Raw genomic sequence first — 23,300 nt, forward strand, 5'->3', positions numbered from 1 at the left:
GGTTAAATGCTATCTTTGGTTTGGCTTTATCAAAACATGTCGAGTAAGGTGTCATACGAATTGGAATGCTACCCCCTCGCCAGTTCTGGCGACGGGGGTAGCATTCCACCCTTCTAGAGGAACACGACATGTACATAACCTGAACCCCGGTTAAAGTTAAACAGAGCCTCAGCATCACAAAATGGATGCTGCCACCACAGACACAAGTCTGACCTCCTGCTGCTGGGAGTCCTTCCAGCGAGGGTGGCGTGGACAAAGGGTTTCCTGCCTTGGGAGGTGCTAGCACCACCCCAGACAGGATTTTGTGTATTGGGTAGAACAGGGCTGAATAGAATCAGACATGCCTGGGGCACACAAGGTGTCCCTGTGCATATGCCAGTTCAAACCGGTGCTGGGGCTCTCCAGCCCCAGTCTTGGCGCGAAGCTGGACAAAGGAAAGGGGGTGTAACCACCCCCCTTCCTGGTCCCACCCAGAGGAGGGACCTAGCAGGTAATCCGGCCCCTAGATTTGGAATAAGTGTAGGAGCTGTGTACCAGGACTTCAGATCATCCTGAACTCGACTTAGAATAAGAAGAAAACTGGACTTCGACATTCTGCTGCACAGAAGACTGAAGAGAATCTCCCTTGTGGCCAAGGAGTGACCACCCTGTGAATACAGGCACCAACCAGCAACTCGACGTCTGCTTTGCCGCCGCCTCCCGCCGGAGCCCGAGCCCAGAGCCTGACAAGACCCAGACTCCCAGACATCTCAGAGCCCGATCCCCAGTCCCTGAAAAGAAGAGACCCGTGGAGGCACCGAGAGACGTGGGACCGGACATCTTGGAAGACCCCCCGAACAGCTGACTGCGCAGCAGCCGAGGCACCCTCGACGCTGTGCCTCGGGGTTTGAGAAGCCCCAACACCGAGTAGCATTTGCACCGAAAATCAGCCCCCCAGCATCTCCACGATCTGCGTGGGGCCCTTTTGCACTTTGCCACTCGACGCGCCATCCCGGCCACTTGCCACGCGGCTAGCGGCCATCTTGGCGACGAAAACTACGACTTACACCGCTGGTCTGGTTGCTCCAGACTGGCCCTTGCTCCCCTGAAAAGGAGCACCCGCTCTGACCTTGCTGGTCCGAGTGATAAGCTTGCATCGATTCCTGCGTGGCTTGCTTTAGCCAAGGCCTGTTTGCTCCAATCAAGTTGCCGACACCGCCATCAGCGAGAGCCTTCGTGGAACAGCTCGTGATCGACTCCTGGACGTCCCTGACCTCTTCGTGTCCACGTGGCTGCAGAGACAATCTTCACTTCATCACCTGTTTGCACCCGACATCGCCTGGTTCCATCCTGGTTCCACGGTAGTCACTGGCTAGTGACTTTGAACATTGTCCCCTCTGCTTTCAGGTCTTCAACTCTTCAGATCCACCCTTGGATCCACCGGAACTCTTCTCGACGACCCGCCTGCAGCATCTTCAGCTCCAAGCACCATCGACCTGCGTGACGAAACCCGACACTACTTCGCACCTGTGCACCTGCTTCCTGTGGGTGAGGTAACTCAGCAACGCCGGTGTTCCCACACTGGTGTACACCTCTAGTGCCTGTGTCTAAAGTTTTAGCCTTGTAGGTCCATCGGAAGGTTCCTTAAACACTAACTTTGTAACTTTTACACACCATTGACATTGCATTGGTGCATGCGTGCGCTTTAAGCGCTGCACCCGAGTCCCGCGGGCCTTTCCCGACTTCATCACTGCTAGTCCCGAACAGCTCCAGCGATTCCCCAGGCCCTAGGCCTCCTTCCTTTCCCCATAGTGGTCCTTATACCACTATTTTAGTATATGGTTTAGGTGGCCCCTAGGGCTCATCCATATTCGTGCAACTTTTGTATATTTAAACTGTGTTTTTTTAACGCATTTGCTTCTGTGCTCATAAAGAGTATAGGGGATATTTGTAGAAATAAATCTATATATATTTTCAATATATATCTGTGTGGTGTCCTTTCATTTGGTATTCAAGGGGATTGTGTATGGTAAAACAGCTTGCTTCACATGCCTTTACAGAGTTTAGCCTAAGAATGCTTAGTCCATGCTACCCCTAGGATAGCTTGTCTATAAGGTTGACTTTACAACCTCCACCATAAGGGTTGCTTGGCATGGTACAAGGTGATCACTAGAACTAGTGAGCATCATATACCAGGCCAACTTCTCACAACCCCACTATAAGGTACTGAGGACACTGAGATGCTATGAACGTCTTCTAATAACAATCAAAATGATTAAAGGTGAGTTTGACTTACCATAGAAATTGAAGAATGCTTTTTGTTTCTTTTCGTCTCAGCAATGCATGACCATTCTCTTCTTCAATACTGCCACTGCTGGTCAATCAGTATATTCTGCAGATGGAAAAGTCCACTGCTAGTCTATTATTAGAACTTGAATATTTTCATAGTAATGCAATCGAGCAAACAACTGATTTTTATACAGTGTTAATAACAATAATATTGGCTTCTGCAATGTTATGAAAATCCATAGCTCAATATAAATTAAAATCTCAGTTGTTTTCAACCTAGCGTACATCTCTCAATCCTATGTCCTATTTGTAACCACTCTCTACTCAACTTTAGCACCTATATGTGGACATGGAGAAAATGATCCGATTGCCAGACATGTCACTGCATACCCTTCTCACTGGAAATCGTTTAGGTTATGGTACACCAATATCAAATAACTCATCTGATAAGTTGAGTGAGGAAGGTCTAGTCTATAGTTCAAGCGAATAATAAAACGCATGAATTACAGATTCTAACATCTTCATTTTAGCACATCTGACAAATACACAATAGTGAAGTCGAGAATATTATGTTCAACCACACCTTCTAAAAAGGTATGCATCTCAAATAATGCCTAAATGTTTCAAACCCACCATCTTCGTCTTCAGCTGGGCATCCTCTCTGCTCTGCTACCCATTTCAACACTATGATAAAGGTATCCTATTGCTTGATAGACAATTGATTGGCCCTCATGTCAGATGACATCCTTCTGTGGCTTTATGAGGTAAGGCTCCATTGACCAATGGCTCTAAGTGAAGATGACACTCAGGAGGATTAGGAATCAGCAAATATGCACTAGGGAACTATCTGTAATTACGACTGCATAGCGAGTAGGCCGTGTAATGGTAAAGCACTGAGAGCCACTGAAAGCAATGGGCTCCCTTTGAAGTTGTGATGGAGTTAGAAGAATGTCAATCATAAAAAAACATCCATTTTGAGTATCAGAGTCCCACATCGAGAGTGCAGAGAAACAGGGTAAATAAGCTTCCCTCCAGGAGAAATTAAGTCATTCGCTCAACTAAAGACACCTCATTCCAGCCTCAAAGGCAGTATTTCCTCTGATGACATATTTATTACACAAGTGTCTAAAGCAGGCTTTGCCTTGGAGACAGCCAAAGTCACTGATTAATTATCAGGAGCTCCATAATGTCAGCCATATTACTACCATGGTGACAGAAATTATATCTACTCAGAAGACCCCACTATAAGGTATTGAGGACATTGAGAAGGTATGAACGTCTTAATAACAATCAAAATGATTAAAGGCGAGTTTGACTTACCATAGAAATTGATGAATGAAGCAGAAGGCTGAGGACGTTTTTTGTTTTTTTTTCTCAGCAATGCAGGGGCATTCTCTTCTGCAATACCGCCACTGCTGGTCAATCAGTATATTCTGCAGATGGAAAAGTCCACTGTTAGTCTATTATTAGAACTTGAATCTTTTCACAGTAATGCAATCGAGCAAACAACTGATTTTTATACAGCGTTAATAACAGCAATGCAGGGGCATTCTCTTCTGCAATACCACCACTGCTGGTCAATCAGTATATTCTGCAGATGGAAAAGTCCACTGTTAGTCTATTATTAGAACTTGAATCTTTTCACAGTAATGCAATCGAGCAAACAACTGATTTTTATACAGCGTTAATAACAATAACAAATGCTTCTGCAATATTGTGAAAGTCCACAGCTCACTATGAATTAAAATCTCAGTTGTTTTCAACCTAACTTAGATCTCCTAATCCTATGTCCTATTTGTAACCACTCTCTACTCAACTCTAGCACCTATATGTGGACATGGATTAAAAGATCTGATTGCCAGACATGTCACTGCACACCCCTCTCACTGAAAATCTTTTAGGTTATGGTGCACCAATATCAAATAACTCATCTGATAAGTTGAGTGAAGAAGGTCTAGTCTATAGTTAAAGCTAATAATAAAAAGCATGAATTACAGATTCTAACATCTTCATTTTAGCACATCAAACAGTTACACAATAGTGAAGTCGAGAATATTATGTTCAACCACACCTTCTAAAAAGGTATGCATCTCAAATAATGCATAATGTTTTCAAACCCACCATCTTCGTCTTCAGCTGGGCATCCTCTCTGCTCTGCTACCCATTTGAACACTATGATAAAGGTATCCTATTGCTTGCTAGACAATTGATTGGCACTCATGTCAGATGACATCCTTCTGTGGCTTTATGATGTCAGGGCTCCATTGACCAATGGCTCTGAGTGAAGAGGACACTCAGGAGGATTAGGAATCAGCAAATATGCACTAAGGAACTATCTGTAATTATGAATGTGATGGAGCAAGGTGGAGAAACAACATTTTGTGTACCCCTTGTGAAATCACATTTCAATAACGTATAATCTGAACTAATGGAGTGGTGCATGAGACTAATCAACCTAGAATAAAGAGTTAGATATACATCTACATGTGGGAAATTAACCTTTGCTCATGTTGCAATCATAACCAACTAATTATGTAATTTTGTCATGTCCTGTAATATGCTGCTTTGATATAATGGAATGAAGCGTAAATGTGCTTTTGTCTATGTATTTGTGGCCAGAAACTGGGCCTAAAGTGAGTATACCACGCATAAATGTCGCTTATTCGCTAGGTAATTACTAATAGGGAAAACCTTAGTAAGGGGGGAGGTAAACAGAAGGGCTATTTTCCTTAAATTAACGTTTATTTGTGTTTGTTTCTATGATAGCTCCCATTCTGACTCGAGAGGCCTGTGACAAAATGGAGTCACCGGTTTACTGTGGTAGCAAAAGGCAGAGCGCGTGCGCAGCAGCAGAGATGAGAATGAATGCGAGCTGCTTGGGACTGTACGGAAGGCGGTTCAAGGCCGCTGTGGCCTGGAAGTCTAGATGGCTGCCAAGTGATGAGAGCAATGGTCTGAACGTGAGAACTTTACTTGAAGGTGCAAACTAAGGAAACTCGACTAGACCGAACTATGAAATACAATTGGGGCATTAAAAACCCCTGACAGGAAGAAAAATGTATAATGTGATGATGAGGTCATGCTCATCCACCCCGAACTGACCAATGAGGACTCGACTTTTCTCTAAAAGTTTCTCTTTTAGATAGATAGAGCTAATGAAAAAGGTATGAAACGTGCTGATTTTACCCAGTAAAAAACGTCTTCTTAATTTCCTCCAGAGATGCTGCTGGATTGCTGATTTTTCCTGTGATGTAAGAATCTTTCTGACTTATACATTTTTCCTTTGCAGGAAGTGTACTTTAGTGAGGGATTTTAGTTAGGGAGTTAGGAGAATGGATTTCGGGAACTATCTGTCTTTTGCTATACTTTCGTTCTGAACCTAAACTGTTAATGTTTATTTCTGAGATTTTCTAAATAAATGAAATTAACTGTTTTGAACTAAAATTCCATTTAAACGTCATTTGAAGAATAAATAAAGAAAGAAAAGAGACTTTTAGACATGTTAAACTTGCTTTAATAAAAATTAGATAAATGGAAATTTAAGCTGGTCTTGATTTTTCCTACGCCTAATTTTTCCACTAGCAGACCCATCGACCCTCATGGCAATATTGTTGTGAATGTATCTAGGACCCTAATTAAATATTCCCGATTCATGCCCTTATGTGGTTATAACAAAACATATCCTTATAAAGGCATAATAATCATGTCCATATTTAGTCATAGCCAATGCAGTCCAAATACAGCAAGGCTACTCCCATAGACTCCTAGAAAGTACAACACATTCTTTAAACAAACCAAGCCTCCAGCAGCCCGGGAATTCCCCCTGCTTTTGTTTTGATTTGCACAAGAACTCCTGGAGTCCAGAAAGAACTGTAAGTTCTTAGTGACGTCTTATGTCCAACCTTACGTCAAACCCGGCACCTTCCAGGTATAAATATACCGACGTTGCCTTAAGCAAACACACAGTGGTTTGGAGCAGAGCGGCTATCTACTTGCCCGACGCCCAGCTGATGCGAGTGCCGAAGGAAGCCGACCCTCCCATTTGACGCACTGAGAGATACGCTGTCTTATCTCCTGCTGAGAAATCCAGCTCCGGTGTTTCCAGTCACCCTTGCGGGTTGCTGGGAGATCGAGTCCTGAGAGAGAGATACAAGACCTCCTTCATTCTAAAACCAAGGTACGGAGCTGATTAGATCCTTAGAGAATTCTTGACTCAGATTCTTGGCAAAAACCTAACTTAACTTAAACTGCAACTTACTTACTCCTTCCCACGTATTAGGCTTAGGTCAGGTACACCGGGGTAGGCGTATCTTAGAAGCACCAGTTGAGTACGTTTAGTCAATGATTTTATGTATGTATATATTTTATCAGTTTTAAAGTATCATATGGCTCAGAAACCATATCAATGCTTTTACAGTATTATTTCATAATACTACTTTTACTGTACGCACTTTACTTCATGATAAGTATTACAATTGTGGCAACTCACTTCTCTTGCATGAGAAAGAAGACTGCTCAATAAATAACAACTTTTATTGAAAACGCCCGTCTATTTCTCTGCACTCTGGTGAAATTAAGCATGCACGATTGACTGCGTGAAATAGCTGTCTATTGTTTTCACACGACTCTGGAGATATACTCTTTATTCTGAGGGAGCAAAGTTGTCATGTTTATGCGGTTGTCAGAAACTAATCCCTTCTTGTCTAATTGGGAAAGTTAACTCCTTCCTGAACATTCGAGAAAGTTTCTAGTGACCTCTGAGCTAGCTGGCAAACCTAATTAAGTCTAACATAGTCAGTAGAGACCTAGATGACCTCAGTCCTATGTCTAAACTATTGTTTGTTATTCCAATGCGCAGAGCCTATTGGGAATATAGGAACTACACTACATGGCGCCCAACGTTTTGCAAGGCAATAATCTAACGCAAGATACTAGAGTAACTCAGTCGTGCTTTTTCACACAGACCCCTTTTCCCGTAAAAACTCCAATAGACGTCTGGAGTGGGTAAAAGGTTAATATCCGCCGGAACTTAGTAGGAAGAGATTCCTATGTATTCGTTTTTGGTTTAATCAACGTTGAAGGATACAGTGTTCCAAAATATTGTGCACCTAATCTTTGTTTCCTTGAAACTTGATCTGCAACAAAAAAACATACTGTCAGTAAAATGCCGGAAGGTGATGAAGAAAGAGATGCTTTGGCAGCTCAACTTATAGCGGATGACACAAGTCTCCAAGATGAAATCCCGAACGCTATAATCATTCCGGTAAATGTAAGAAGAACTATAACTCTTAAACTTATAGAAAATGGACTATCATCGAGAGGTGGTATAGTCATATTTGTGGTAGAGGCCCATGAATATCGGCAGACAGAGGTATTCTATTCATGGATACATTTTCCAGCAGCACACGCTGTAACACAAGATTTCCACTATTACAAAATAGAGGAACCTCCAGAGGAATACGCTCCTTTCGAGGACGTTGAAATTCCACTAACATACCAAGAGCACCTGCTCTGGTTTAATGGCGCCCTAAAACATCAAAATCACATCACCAGGCTCGGTCCACTAGGTAGACCAGGAGCCACATGGCTGGTTCTAGCCAGCTACACACCACATCCCGACATTGAAAAAATGTCAAGCGAAGAACTCTTAGTTAAAATAAAAGAATTAACAAAGGCATATAGAGAATTAGTTCAATTGGCAATTGACGATATAAAATGCATGCAGAAACTGAAAGAAACAGATATAGCAGAACAACCTTTTGAACTTGCCAGAATCATAGAAAAATCCTATGAAGAACTAGGTAGAGATAGTTTGGGTGGGAAACCACTAAAACCACAACTAATTGAAAATCCTGAAAAAACCTTTATCAAGAATAATCTCAACACTCCAAAAAAGAGTTGGGAGGGTAATAAACAATCCACTCCCAGAGAAAAACGGTTTCAGTCCAGAGGAAGGTCTCCTCAACGGAGAAATAGATCTCCAGAACGAGGTGACAAGTCTCCCCAGAGGGAGCCCTCTGAGAAAAGATACAACCTTAGAGATAGGGATAAATTGAGAAAACCTGACAGATATCAAGATAATGATACTCGTCCCTCTCGATCTTTTCAGACTTCCTCACAGAAATCGGAAAGAAGAGGACGGTCAGAACACAAGGAACAGCACGTCAAGTCCAAAGACAAGGAACCTGCTCATCAAAGTAAAAAATTACAATTCCCAAAAAAGAAGGTAGCCAGTATTAAAATAAAACATGCTGAGGATTCTGAGGACACAACTGAAATACGGAGAGTGGGCCCAGACAATGCTAGACAGCGCAGCAGAAGTGACCATAGCTCGCAAGATCCTGATGAATCTTCTGGAGACAGTGGACACGAATGAATACATTCAAGTGGAAACTGCAGACACCAGAGTTAGCAAACCCCATAAATTATATGAAATAACATTGCGTATAGAGGGGGACAAAACTAGGAAAATAAAGGGTCTCTTCAGGGATAACCTTTCGAAAGGCTATGATATCCTTCTAGCCGAGGCCACCAGAGTTTGTCAGGGAGTGCCCACATGGCGAAGAAATGATTATGCCTGCCTTCTCAAATCAAATTCCAATTAATAAAAAATACACATTTGCAAGAAAATGGGCAGTGGCCCTAGCCCCTGCATTATATAAAAATCATGTAGGTTGGGATGAGGATTCTCCTCACCATAAAATCCAGTTAAAAAATCAACCTACTGCCCAAAGGCAGTATCCTGTTAAGCAAGAAGCTAAAAAGCAAGTCAGGGAGATCTTAGATCAACTTTAATATCAGGGGGTGATTGAAACATGCACCTCACAAATGAACAATCCTTTGTTTCCTGTCTCCAAGCCAGACGATTCATATCGTCTAGTTTTGGACTACAGACACCTAAACTCTTGCTGCAAAACATTTGCAGTACAAAACTCACACAGTGCAGCACTAATGAATAACATTGTGCGCAAGAAATATAAAACGACATTAGATATCTCAAATGGTTTCTTTTGTCAAAACATTGCACCTGAAAGCAGGTATTCGACCGCTTTCTCAACAATGGGAGCGCAAAAGCAATTCTGTAGACTCCCACAGGGATTCAAGAATAGCCCAGGATTATTCTCAGCAAGGGTAACATAGTTACTACAAATGTATGATGATGAGGCTTTATCCTATGTCGATGACATCTATCTTACAGACGACGACCTGGAGACACACTTGAAAAGAGTGAACACCATAATACTTGGGTTTGCAGCTGAAGGGTACAAATTCAACTTTAAAAAGTCACGAATAGCTCATCTAACTGTCCTGTTTTTAGGATATGAATTATCAAGTGAAGGCAAAAGCCTAGCAGACAACTTCTTAGAGAAGTGTGCAGTACTCCAAGCACCAAAAAAGCTGAAGAACTTACAATCAATACTAGGTTTCCTGAATTTCGGAAGAACATACATTCTAAATTATGCAGAGAGGGTTAAACCTCTCTACGAATTAATAAAACCTGATTTCAAACCAATTAATTGGACTCAGAAACACACAGAAATTTTACGAACATTACAAACAGACATGTTAACTAAAACAAAACTAGAAAAAAACGCGCAAACAAACGCAACCTTGTAATCCGAGTCATCCCAGGAAGATGCGGATTAACGTATCTGACCTATAATGAGGGAGAAACGGTACCAATAGCTTATAAATCACACTTGTACACACAAGCTGAAATGAAATTCAGTTCTACTGAAAAAATTCTAACAGCGGTTCAAACTGTTGTAGCAAAAGAAAGAGCCCTAGCCAAGGCAAGAGCATATCTGTTTTAACAGCAGTACTGAGGTAACGGGTTTTTAGGAACCCGGTGGTGCCAGGGGATAACACCCGAAGACCTCTGAGTTCTCCCTGTTCCGGACCACAGAAACACGGAGTCTTCTAGTTGAAGTCAGAGATCGAGTTTTATTGGCAGCTACCAAGTAACACGTGTGCTAGAAACACGACAACTCGGGTCGCGTATTCCCAGGAGACTGTTCGTTTTTACAGAACCAGCTTCCTCCTTATATACAGAAATAATAGCTGCAGGCAAGTATTCTTGAGTTTACGATAGGGTTATACACATATTTCTACAATAATACAAAGAGCGAAGTCATGTAGGCCAACCCATATTTTAGACGTCCAGTTCGTGACGGATTACCCGGCCAGGCCCGGAACTCCCATCAGATATCGATGAAACCCCAATAAAGCAGGGTACCTCCTAGTCATAAAACTGGCCATAAACGAGGTACGTGGACAGGTGTGTGTGTGTGTAGAAAACATGGTCTGTACGTAGTGAATGGTTTGTGGCATGTTATGCATTGATGCTATCTTATTTGGCCACTGGGCGAGGAGCTGCCCAAACAGGTTCGGCTGGAGGCAATGGAGTCAGTTGGGACAGGTCAGGGAGAAGTCAGGGAAGGTGGACGTGTCCTTTTAGATCAAGCTCGACCTTACTCAATTGGCTTATCATGAGGGCAAGACACAAGATGGATGTCGTTCACAAAATGGGGTCTAAGGGTCGGGACGGAAACTATGATTTAGGGGTGTTGGCATCCCTCAATCATGACGCAAATGTATAGGGATGATGTCCTAATCATTACCGGTCCGTCGACACCAAATTCGTCATGGTACGTTGATATTTTGTGGCACGGGTATTGCATCTCGATACCGGGATAACAGAGGGGTCCAGAATTTCAGAACCACAGACCCTCCTTTTGCCCTCATATAAGGCAATAACTCATGTTAATCTGAGTCCAAATCTGTATAAATGAATTCGTGGAGATGCTGTTGTAGCATCATTCTGTTGCTCAGTTCGTTCCTTGACACAGGCTTCCTTACACATGGAGTAGCACAGAGGCCACATAGTGCAGGAGCGCACTGTACACAGAGGCAGAACATAAACAGAAGCGCTAAGATCATCCCAATGAAGATCAGTGTTTTCCATCCCCAGGCAGTGATCAGTTCCCAGAACCACCCTAGCAGAGACCAATCCCCTTTTTCTACGTGAAGGGAACCAGATATTTCGTGTAGCTTAGAGATGGCCTGGTACACTGTCGGTGCGTTATCAGGGATAAAAATGCAGCAACTGGATTGGATCACTCTACATACACCACCACAGTCAGCAAGTATGATATCTAGGGCAACCCTGTTCTGAAGGGTCATAAGTCGATCCGACTGAAGCTCAGTTGTTAAGTTGCCAAGGGCTCCGGCCGTTTCAGTCACGGCGGATTCAACTATCCTCGATAACTGGCGAATGTTCCTGCTGTTCACCAGGTAGTTTGGTCTGCCCTGTTCCCATGATGCACTGGGCCAGGGACAGACTAATTTGCATATAGCCAGGTTCTGAGCTGGGATGGGGCAGTGAGCTAAATAACGGTGATGGATCAAGCCCTGATCCTTGGACTGGGTAAGAGTGGTCTGCTTAATTCAGACACTCTGTTCATCACCACCCCCTTTTCTGAATCATTTTTGGCCACTATAGGTGTGGCAGGGTATACTCAGACATGAGTCCCTTGCTCACTGCTCCATCAGGATTCAAGCAAGCCGGGCCAACGAGGCTGAAATGCCAGAAACCGGTCCCCGGTAGCTTGTCTCCTTTCTGGTGAAGAATTGGCTTGGTAGTTTGGTCTGCCCTGTTCCCATGATGCACTGGGCCAGGGACAGACTAATTTGCATATAGCCAGGTTCTGAGCTGGGATGGGGCAGTGAGCTAAATAACGGTGATGGATCAAGCCCTGATCCTTGGACTGGGTAAGAGTGGTCTGCTTAATTCAGACACTCTGTTCATCACCACCCCCTTTTCTGAATCTTCAGACCAGGGCATAGGATTGGGTGTGTCTTTACAGAGTAGTGCCAGCAAGGGTTTAGCTAGTAGTGAGAAATTCGGTATCCATTGTCTTCAGTATGATGTAATGCCCAAGAAGGCCCGAACCTCGCTCTGTGTCCTTGGGGCACTCAGTTCTGCAATTGCCTGTATTCTTTCTGGTGTCAGTCTCCTTCCCTCCTTCGATAAGATGTGACCTAGGTAGGTTACTTCTTGTCGACAAAATTGCAGTTTTGAAAGAGAGACTTTGTGCTTCATGTCACATAAGTGACGCAATAAGGACAATGTAGCTCGCTTGCAAATTTCTTCAGTGTCTGCAGCGATCAGCAGATCGTCGACATACTGAATCAGAGTCGACCCATTAGGTAGAATAATTGTGTCTAGCTGTGTTTTCAGGGCCTGACTGAATATTGATGGGCTTTCGCAGTAGCCTTGAGGAGCGCACTTGAAGCGGAAGCTTCGTCCTCCTAAATTGAAGCCGAAAATATCTCTACTCTCCTCAGCAATCGGGATGCTGAAGAAAGCGTTCTTCAGGTCAATCACCGAAAACCAAGTTGCTGAAGCTGGAACCATTGTCAACAGGGCAGTAATGTCGGGGACAACTGGAAACTGTGGAATAACCACCTTATTCACTTCTCTGAGGTCGATCACAAACCTGTACACAGGGGGCTGTGAAGGATCGGTACGCTTTAAAACGGGCAAAACTGGACTGTTACAAACGTTGCCGGTTGTTTCTTCGATGACATCTTTCTCGATCAGATCATAAACAATCGTCAACAACGCCTTTTCGCATTCGCTAGATATTTTATATTGGGGAGTACGTGGCAACCTAACGTTGGCTTTCAATGTTATGACATACGGTGCTATCTCTAAACGGCCTACATCATTGGAATCATTAGCCCAGAGTATATCCGGAAGAGATGACAATTCAGATGGAATATTTTCCTTTGACAAATACATTGGAGAAAGGACTTTCTTACCTAAGGTAAGTTGTACTCCCAAGGGAGAACAGTACAGAGTCGCATATAACCTCTTTAGCAAATCCAAACCTAACAAATTTTCACCGCAACCTGTTGTAAGAATGAGGGGTGCTTCTAATTCGCATGGGCCAACAGAAAGGGACATGGGACTAGAGATCGGGTTTCTAACAGGGGCGCCAGAGAAACCTACTGAAATGTTCATTTCGCCAGACAAAGGTGCGCCAGGAAGTTTCGAGTGCATGATAGAACTTTTTGTAGCACCAGTATCCAGCAGAAATGGCTCTGACACTCCTGAGGTAATCACCTCTAAATAAGGTCCATTCTGGTCTACTGGAACTGAAACGACTCCCTCTCTTTGTCCATGGCTGTCCTAGCAATTATTTCCCTCATTCTCGTTTTCGGTGTAATAGTCGTCAGCATAGTACTGAGCTGACCTAGACGATGCATTATTCTGTTGGTCAAAGCTGTTCATGGAATTCTGAGGCGGAAAAGAAGTTGTATTCTGGGGGAAATTTCCACGGCCCCTACCCCTAGGAGCATGTTGAACACCTCTACCCCTTATACCTGAAATACCGTTTAAACGTCGCGCAAGAGCCGGACAATTACCTTTAAAATGACCCTCTTCCTTGCAATATGCACATTGATTCGGGCCATACGGAAGACGCTGATGGGAAAACTCGTTTCCTTGCGCGTTTCTCGAATACTGCTGTGGTTGGTGATAATTAGGCTGACTAGCCGTACGAGGCGGATAGGCCTGCTGGAGAAGAACTTTAGTTTTTAAATCTTTCGTCTTTTTGTCTACCTTATCTAGCTCGTCTTTGCGCCTATTTTCATAGTACTGGGCTGTAGCTAAAATCTGTGCTGACGTAGAGACAGCCCAAGCACTCTCGGAATCTTTCAGTTTATTACACAGTTCAGGAAGCAGATTATGTACAAATTTGTCTACAAACAATCTTTGACCACCCTCGGTAGCCATATCCTGACCACTATGATCCGTGAAAATCTCCTCAAATCTCGTGAAAAAGTCAGACACATTCTCATCTTTCTTCTGCTTGCACGCAGACAGCTTGTCCCAATTTACGCGTAATTCAGGCATTAATGTTTTCATGTACGCGATAATCCTACCGGGAAGTTCGGCTATTAACGGCTCAGGTTTAGAACCATCTATTTGTCTAGCATCTATAGCGGTAATATTAGCCCATGAGTCACCTAGTTCTCGATCATGATCCGTATGACGAATTTTACTCCATAAAGGATGTGGAACAACATTCCCAAACAACATATCTACATCCGCTAAATTCATTATACATGAGCTGGCAGTCTGCGATAACTCCTTATAATACCCAGTCGGATTTTTACAGGGATCAGGTAATGTCCGCTTGAGTGCTAAAACTTCGGATCTTTTCCAGGGGACATGTACCCATACACGCTGGAAATGTGGCAGAATTGGTGGCTTTACATTCGCATCACCTTCCCTCCAAACCGGAGGAACTTCTCTCATGGGGTACTGTCTCGCTTTCTTTCTACCTGATACGTCGTCTTCGTACAATGATCTAGAGGCGTTTCCCTTACTCCGGTAAGAGAACAATAAATCTATCGCTTCCTCAACTTCGGCACCTATAATCATACCTTCAAGTTCAAGTTCAAGTTCAGGCATTTATAAAGCGCACTACTCACCCAGAGGGTCTCAAGGCGCTTCATGGAACCTAAAACGCGTACGCCATAGTTCGTTCATTTTGCGTTTGGGATCATTTGTCTCCAAATCTTCACACAGATATACACACATCTCTTCGAATACGTATCTCTGAGTGGGTGCATCCCATTGACGGAAAACTTCCATAACAGACTGAACATCATATCTAACAGTGTCCGTAATCCATTGGCGTGCTAGCTCATTCAGCACTTCTCTTTCCTCGTAATCAGGCAGCTGACTACGTAACTGTCTACGTTCTGTTTTAGGGGTCGTTTTAGGCGGCCCAAAGAAAGGTGAAAGCAGACCAGTGACAGTACCTGCCACTCTCTGTCTAATAGAAGGAGAAGCTTGCGGAGGGGCAGGTGCGTCAGAAAAAACAGGCTGATGTGAAGAAGAAATCGAGGCAATAGCAGAGGAAATTGAAGCAGTGGCAGACGTAGTATCATAGGGAACAGTTGGAGCGGTAGGCAAAGTAGTAGAAGTAGATGGAGTATGTAGCAGAGGCGGCGGCCCTTGAGAAGGCTGCGCCGGAGAAGTAGGAACCAACTGAAGAGTAGCTGGCGTGTGTGCAAGAGCTGTGTTTCGTGCGCCGGGGCGCGGTATAATAAAATGCTTTGGGGGTGCGGTAGCGTCTAACGCATACGGCGGTGGTGAGTTTAATAAGTGGGACATCAATGGATCTTTCTCGGATCTTTCCTCTTGACCTTGTCCCTTATGAGGTAACATTGGGTAGCATTTATCTACTGCTAGTTTCTTGCTCCTAAGCATTTGTTCGTTTTCTTGCTCTTCCTCGTTATCCTTGTATGCAACGGCAGCTTGCACCATCGACATACCTCTTTTATTCCTTTTTGCTAATTTTATTTCTTTCTGTTTGGCTTCTTTGCGCCATAAGCGAAAAGAGTCAAACATCGCCGGCCGGGCTTTTTTCTTGAACAATTTGACCTCGAGGTTATCTAAAATTTCTGAGTCAAAACTACCATATTGGGGCCATTTTAAAACACCATCCTTGCGGGTGTATTTTATCCACACTTCATTATATGTGATAGGACCTATGCCATGTTTTACGTATAACTCATATGTTGGAGTTCCAATCGGAGGAACTGGACAAGAATCCTCTAATCGGGAGTCCTTATTACAACCAAGACAAAGCAAGTTTCCAAATCTGCTAAAACAAGGCATCTTTGCTCACTAGTCTAGCTTCAAACTTCAAAGGATTTATCGATTACGATATTTCTCGTGAATACACGAGTCCTTCGGCTTTGGGGCTTGCAAGTACCAAATCAAAACGTATCTCAAGGATACCAAAAACTAAGGATCAAACTAAGGACTGGGAGACGCTCCACTTATACTTAACTGAAGTATTTGAAGATCGATGACGTCACTAGAAGACTCGTCTATCGTTTCGCTCTACCAAGGATCACTGGGTCCAAAACAGGGCGATAGTCAGGGCAGCAGTCCTTCGTAGCCGTCGGGACGCGGGGAACCTCGCAGCAAAGACCTTCGGAACCACGTCGACATACAGGGGTCGCTGAAGTGGCTGGCCGTCCTCTGGAATTTTCACACGAAGCTCCTCACGAACATCTGGCTTGGACCGTCACCGCTTGATACCGCCCTGAGTTGGGCGCCAACTGAGGTAACGGGTTTTTAGGAACCCGGTGGTGCCAGGGGATAACACCCGAAGACCTCTGAGTTCTCCCTGTTCCGGACCACAGAAACACGGAGTCTTCTAGTTGAAGTCAGAGATCGAGTTTTATTGGCAGCTACCAAGTAACACGTGTCCTAGAAACACGACAACTCGGGTCGCGTATTCCCAGGAGACTGTTCGTTTTACAGAACCAGCTTCCTCCTTATATACAGAAATAATAGCTACAGGCAAGTATTCTTGAGTTTACGATAGGGTTATACACATATTTCTACAATAATACAAAGAGCGAAGTCATGTAGGCCAACCCATATTTTAGACGTCCAGTTCGTGACGGATTACCCGGCCAGGCCCGGAACTCCCATCAGATATCGATGAAACCCCAATAAAGCAGGGTACCTCCTAGTCATAAAACTGGCCATAAACGAGGTACGTGGACAGGTGTGTGTGTGTGTAGAAAACATGGTCTGTACGTAGTGAATGGTTTGTGGCATGTTATGCATTGATGCTATCTTATTTGGCCACTGGGCGAGGAGCTGCCCAAACAGGTTCGGCTGGAGGCAATGGAGTCAGTTGGGACAGGTCAGGGAGAAGTCAGGGAAGGTGGACGTGTCCTTTTAGATCAAGCTCGACCTTACTCAATTGGCTTATCATGAGGGCAAGACACAAGATGGATGTCGTTCACAAAATGGGGTCTAAGGGTCGGGACGGAAACTACGATTTAGGGGTGTTGGCATCCCTCAATCATGACGCAAATGTATAGGGATGATGTCCTAATCATTACCGGTCCGTCAACACCAAATTCGTCATGGTACGTTGATATTTTGTGGCACGGGTATTGCATCTCGATACCGGGATAACAGAGGGGTCCAGAATTTCAGAACCACAGTATCAGCCATTGAGGCAGTAACAAGACCACACATTCCAAATGCTGTGGCATTAGATCCAAAATGGATACAATGGGAAACTTCTCTTGCTGCAGAAGACGTGAAACACGCATTTGATCCAAAAATGAAAAGACTAGAAGATCTAGAATACGAACATGAATATCCTCTGCCAATCGAAATTCTGCCTCTAGAACAATACACCTGTGTAATCTACACAGACCGATTTGCACAACACTACGTTGTGAAAAAACAAGTTTACAATGCAGCATGCGCGATCGTTAAAGGTCGCTGGCGCTTAGGTAAATTCAGACCGATGGTCACCAAAACTGAATCAATCAGAAACTGTACAGCTCAGCGAGCTGAAATAAGATCTTTAAAGATGGCGCTTGAAAATGCCGATCGCGAATTCCCCACACTAATAGTGTGCGATTCGCATCACTGCGTCAAGTCTTACAATAATGAAATGCAGACATGGATCAAAAACGGTTACAAAGATGAGACTGGTGCCACAATAAAGCATAGAAAACTTTGGGAACAAGTAGTTCTTTTGCAGAAAGAACTACAAAAGACTCACGTGATACATACACTGAGTCATCAACGTGATGGCGTTCACATTGCAGGGAATTCATTGGCTAACAGAGCCGCAGCGGTCAAATCGGCTTCCGTAGCTACAAAAAAGCGTACTAAAAAATAAATAGACGGTGAAACGCTACTAGCAGTAAGAGCCTAAATGAAAGGCAACTATGCGGCATTACCTCTAAATTATCCACTCGGAAATAAATACATAATTGATGCGAACGCCGTTCCTTTTGCTCAAATCCCTGGAGTGGGGGATAGGGTAATTCCAAACACGAACCGGAGGGCTTACTTGATTCAAAAAGCACACATGGGAATGGGTCTGAGGCACTAAGAGATCTGGAAATCTGTAATAGAATTACAATCACAATACTGGTGGCCGGGGTGAACGTGCAAATTTACAACTTTGCAACGAATTGTCAGAACTGCAATAGAGATTGCAGTGGTGAACCAGATGAGACACCAGCCCAGATACCTTTATTAGAAAGCATTAAGTGATCTATACGCAAAAATCCAGAAGGAAAAAGGCGATCCCATAATTATTAAGACAAGATTCATTTAGATGTAGGCCCCAGCGCTCGGCTGATGCCAGAACTGTTATAAAAGATTTGCGAGTCTTTATCGGCACATACGCAATTGGCATGCTACATTCTGACCAGGGTCCTGCGTTTAGCTCTCGAGCTTACAAGGAGGCCAAGGCCAGCATGGGCATTACATTGCGGTACTCTTCCCCCTTCCATCCTGAGGGTAATGCGGTAGTGGAAAGAAAAAAACGTGACATAAAGCAATCTATAACGGCGAGGGTATTAGGTTCGGGTGATGGGTGGGTCAAACATCTAACAAGTGTCTTAACAATCTGCCAAGATATTCTCTGGGGGGGAATCACTCCATAGGAACTATTGTTCGGTACTAGAATGAAAATCCAGGACTTAGATTGTCAGACTTCAGTGGTAAAAGAAAAAGCCTTTGATATCAAAGATCGTTTGGTTGTTTTACAGGACTTAAATGAAACAAGAAGAAGTCTAAGTAACAAAGTTAAAGCCAACAGCCACTGAAGAAAAACCACCTGTCCCAGCAAACCTGTCTGGATTCCAAAGATTGGGGATCTAGTCAGAGAGAAGATCGCGGTGAAGAAGGAATATGGGCCTTCTTACAGAAAAGCAGTACCTGTCTTCGCTGTCAGCGGAACAAGATCAGTAGTACAACCGCCCCTTGCTGGTAAAAAGGAGAATAGAGTTGTATCAATCGACCTGGTAAAACCACAATCATGTGGCCAATAATAAGTAGTAGGCCCAGTGGACTCCCAAGAAGTAGCAGAAGACCAAACTTTGCTACAATCCAAGAGGTTCAAACTGAGAGACTAATCACTTTTGATAAACCTGCAGTGAACAAAAAAGGACTTTGTAACAAAGCCATGGAACTTGTGCCTCTTGAAACCCAAATTGCAACAGTTCGTCAAGAAACACCTGTCTACAATGATGTAGCATCGGACTATACTAATGTCCCAAAGAAAGATCCAAAGACTAAAGAAAATCCGGAAGCAATTCCAACAATTGACAGAACTGCACCTGGCTACTTCATCAATTGCGATGACTTTTCTGATGATCCAAGTGAACATGAAGAAACGCCAGCAACAAAAACTTTCAAAGAAAAAGTGACTGAACTCTTTCAGCAACTAAAAGAAACATATCTGATTTCACCATGGATTGAATTTTGGATTGTGTTAGGTGTACTTTTCCTCCTGCTTTGGCTCATCATGGTTTTATGTTTGGGTAGATTTATTGATGGAAAATATAGTATAATGGACACAGCAAGTTAAAACATCAACTTGGTCCTAAAGCCTCACAGATCCTCTCACATCGAGAAAAGAGAACTGTCATCAGTGAACATCACAGCCAATCCAATACCCGGTGGGGTAGCATGGGACAAAACGGATTATGAAATCTATGGCCCGATTGAGCTCTTGAAGTATCCACATCAATTCAAGGTTTCCTTAAGTGACTTTGTGACACCAAGTACTTTCTCTGATGATTGGGACTTTGAAAATATTAATAATATGATGTCAGATTTAGTAATGTCAGCTAAATTCACAGAACATGATTATCTGCAGGGTTCATCAAACTATGAAGAAATGTACTGTTATAATCATTATGGTCATCACTATTTACATAAATCTGCTCAACCTAGAAATGTTTTTACTTATAACCAATGGGAACATTGTCCAACACCGCCAAAAGGCAGCTCGAAAACATTTTATGAGAAATTCCGATATTTCTCAGGGTTTAACACAAGTGATGCAGAAACGTTTTATTTTAAAATGTTAAATAAGACAGGAATGAAAACAATGTTGACAAATACTAAATTGATTTATTCCGAATTTTTTTATGATAAAACGTCTACATTTGGTTTTGAATTTTGGAAAAACAACATTGAAACAAAAACCATCTGGGGTACAAAAGACTGGCAGGTACAAGGTTTAGAATCATTATTTAGAGCCTGCATGATCCCAGAACAGATAATATTCCTGAATGACACCATTCAACAAACAACCTGTCTTGGTTTAGCCAAGATAAAAGACTTGAACAAACCGTCTATTCCGAAGCCCATACCTGATAGTAATAGCACTACAGATGTGGAGATAGACTTATCCCATATTTTACACCAAAACAGAACAAATCCTGATTGGAAAAAATGGTTGATCTGGCCCACAGACACAAATAACTGTCAAGATAGATTCCTGAACAAAATACAGGGGTTAAAGCAGAACAGGCCAGACCCAAGATATTCCCAGAGACAACATCCAGGGATAGTTACAACATACAGTGTAGGGAAACTATGCCTTGAGTGGCTACAAAAATCCACACTGGCTGAAATTAAGCAACACTTGACTTTACTTAAAGACGGTGCTGACTTGCGGGATTTCATACTGGGACCTCGCAAACAGCGTCAAAAGTGTTTCATATACGCCGGTATATACGCTGCTTACAACGAAGCTTGGAAAGTGATGCAAATTGAAACTGCTGAAAAAATACGAGAAATTGATCGTATAAATTTGGAAAAATCACTTTCTGTTGTGGACAATGGGTTAACGACTCTGTCCTACAGAATTTATTCACTGTACAGCATTGTATCATCTGCAATTGATATAATAGAGCAGGACTTGCTAATGTTACAACATGGTCAGTCCCAATTACGTTCTATTGTACAGCTAGGCTGGACATTACAAAATCTGCGTTCAGGCTACGTGCCATGGCGTTTAATCAACACAACGTCATTATTTTCTATCTTTAACCTTACTGATAAACAAATCAGTTTGGCACAAAAATGAGCAGACTATACGATTCTGAGCATTGAAACACTTGAGAGATTACCATTGACAATGTCAGAGAGACCTGTCATTGAATGGATAATACATGGAACGATTACAATTCTGATAACAACTTTTCAGTTTCAGTATTGCCAAAAGTATATACCAGCAGGCCTGTATGAAAGGTTGGGTAAAGGATACATCAAATCGACCTGGAATGTACCTTACACACATAAATGTTATAGTGAAGGGAAAAAAAGAAGTATTTCTTAGTGGTAACAATTGTAAAAAATCACTAAGTGGTACACTTCTGTGTCAAGGTATTAACTTGCATGGACCTTTCATGTCACCTGCATGGCACTCCTGCAATACAGATAGAGCCTTTTTTCAGACAGCTTTCCAACGGCAGCTACGTTCTAATAAGTGACCACAGCTGTTGTGGCATGGTGCCAGGAAAAGCCTATCTCGTAACCGTTACTTCCAGGGTCATTTGCTGTATGCAAGTATTGTATCCAAACAGCAATCCAGACATGGAGGCGGCAATATGGCCTTCTTTGAATATCTCTTCTATTGGAATTGATACTTTAGGCAGAATGAAGTCTATTCTTTTACAGACAACTGTGCCTTTAACCTCGTCCAAAGAGATGTATGATCTGCAAGTTGCAAGGACAGCGGCAGAGGTACATTCCCTATTATCAACAAATTGCCCCGTGCATTTCGTAGAAATGTTGGGTCAAATTTTAAACATGTCTGATACCAGTGGCATCGCACATGTATTTAAGACAATTTTTTCGGGACTGTTAGCACCCTTTGAAACAGTTCTGGGCATTTTCCCGAATTTTGTGCATTCTTTATTCGGCGGCCTGCCTCTTCTTTTGGGACTCGTAGCAGGAATTTTATTTTTGATCCTTATGCTCCGATATGGCAAGCCAGGCCACAGACAAAACTCCAGCTACGATGGAAGAAACGATCCTAGCAATACGCTACCGAGACCGAATCACTAGAGTCCTCGGATTAGCCCGGCTAAGAGATCTGAATACAACTTGGTTTCTTTCATTCAGACCAATCTGGCAAGATTGCATCTTACCTGTGCTTCGATGTCTGCTATGCGGAGAAGAATGCGTGTTGGACGTCTGTCTTACACTACCATCAGCAGTACCAACGGATATCGATACTTTGCTTGGTTCGGTAACGGCTCATGCATCGTGTTATCCCCAGCGGCTACCTATTCTGATGACGGCATTCGTTGACACTTCACCATTACGATTAGGTGGCGGTGAAGTACGAGATGAAAGCAGCACCACACAGGTACAACCTTCTGTGAGCATTGCTGATCCCGACATCGATGATGGCAATGATTCCCACATATGCACTATTGCAGCTTTTTCGAACTTGGTCGAACTCTCACCTACTGTTGTAGACCAATTTTTCGCAAACCTGTCTGATATGATGTTCTCTCCTAACAACGAGAATAACTTTTAAAAACAACGAGCACACAGCGTTACTTGAACTCTGAATTAGGCCTTCAGTTTTTGTTAAACAACACTACTGAAAACAATTGGAACTATTTTTTCCCCTGAAAGCGAAACTATTTTTTTCACTTCCAAAATATTTACCTTTTTTTTGGCACATGATACTCTGCTTAAAGTAGAACTATTCTTAGAGAACAGAACTTCTATTTTTGGAGACACTAGAGACAATATTTTACCTCAGCCTCTAGCAAATGTACAGTATTTTGTAAATATGTGATGAAATGGTCTTGACCTTCTTTTCTGTATTAAGAGCCATTTCGCAATTCATTCAGCCAATATTTATATGCATTATCTGAATGATATCACTGCTTGAAAAACGTACAGTATAAATACTCATTTTCGTGTATATACCATACACCATTTCGAATGCAATTTATGTATTTTGGGGTGGGTTGGAAAACACACATGCATCGTTATATGTTTAATATTGCTTAGTATTTAGTAATGATGGACATTATACGTGGAGTGGGTGTTGTGAATGTATCTAGGACCCTAATTAAATATTCCCGATTCATGCTCTTATGTGGTTATAACAAAACATATCCTTATAAAGGCATAAGAATCATGTCCA

General features: G+C 42.9%; 1 long non-coding RNA gene across 1 annotated transcript in view; it reads right to left on the reverse strand.

Annotated features, from left to right (window-relative positions):
• Window positions 1–2,275: 2,275 nt before the first annotated feature.
• Window positions 2,276–23,300, reverse strand: part of LOC144798320 (uncharacterized) — a 92,204-nt gene continuing 71,179 nt past the window's right edge. The window contains exons 3-4 of the long non-coding RNA XR_013603504.1: window positions 3,589–3,701; window positions 2,276–2,371 (exon numbers count right to left, since the gene is read on the reverse strand). This is a non-coding gene — a long non-coding RNA (uncharacterized LOC144798320). The remainder of the gene's footprint in view (window positions 2,372–3,588; window positions 3,702–23,300) is intronic.

Source organism: Lissotriton helveticus, chromosome 12 (assembly GCF_964261635.1).
Source record: "Lissotriton helveticus chromosome 12, aLisHel1.1, whole genome shotgun sequence".
Taxonomy (NCBI): domain Eukaryota; kingdom Metazoa; phylum Chordata; class Amphibia; order Caudata; family Salamandridae; genus Lissotriton; species Lissotriton helveticus.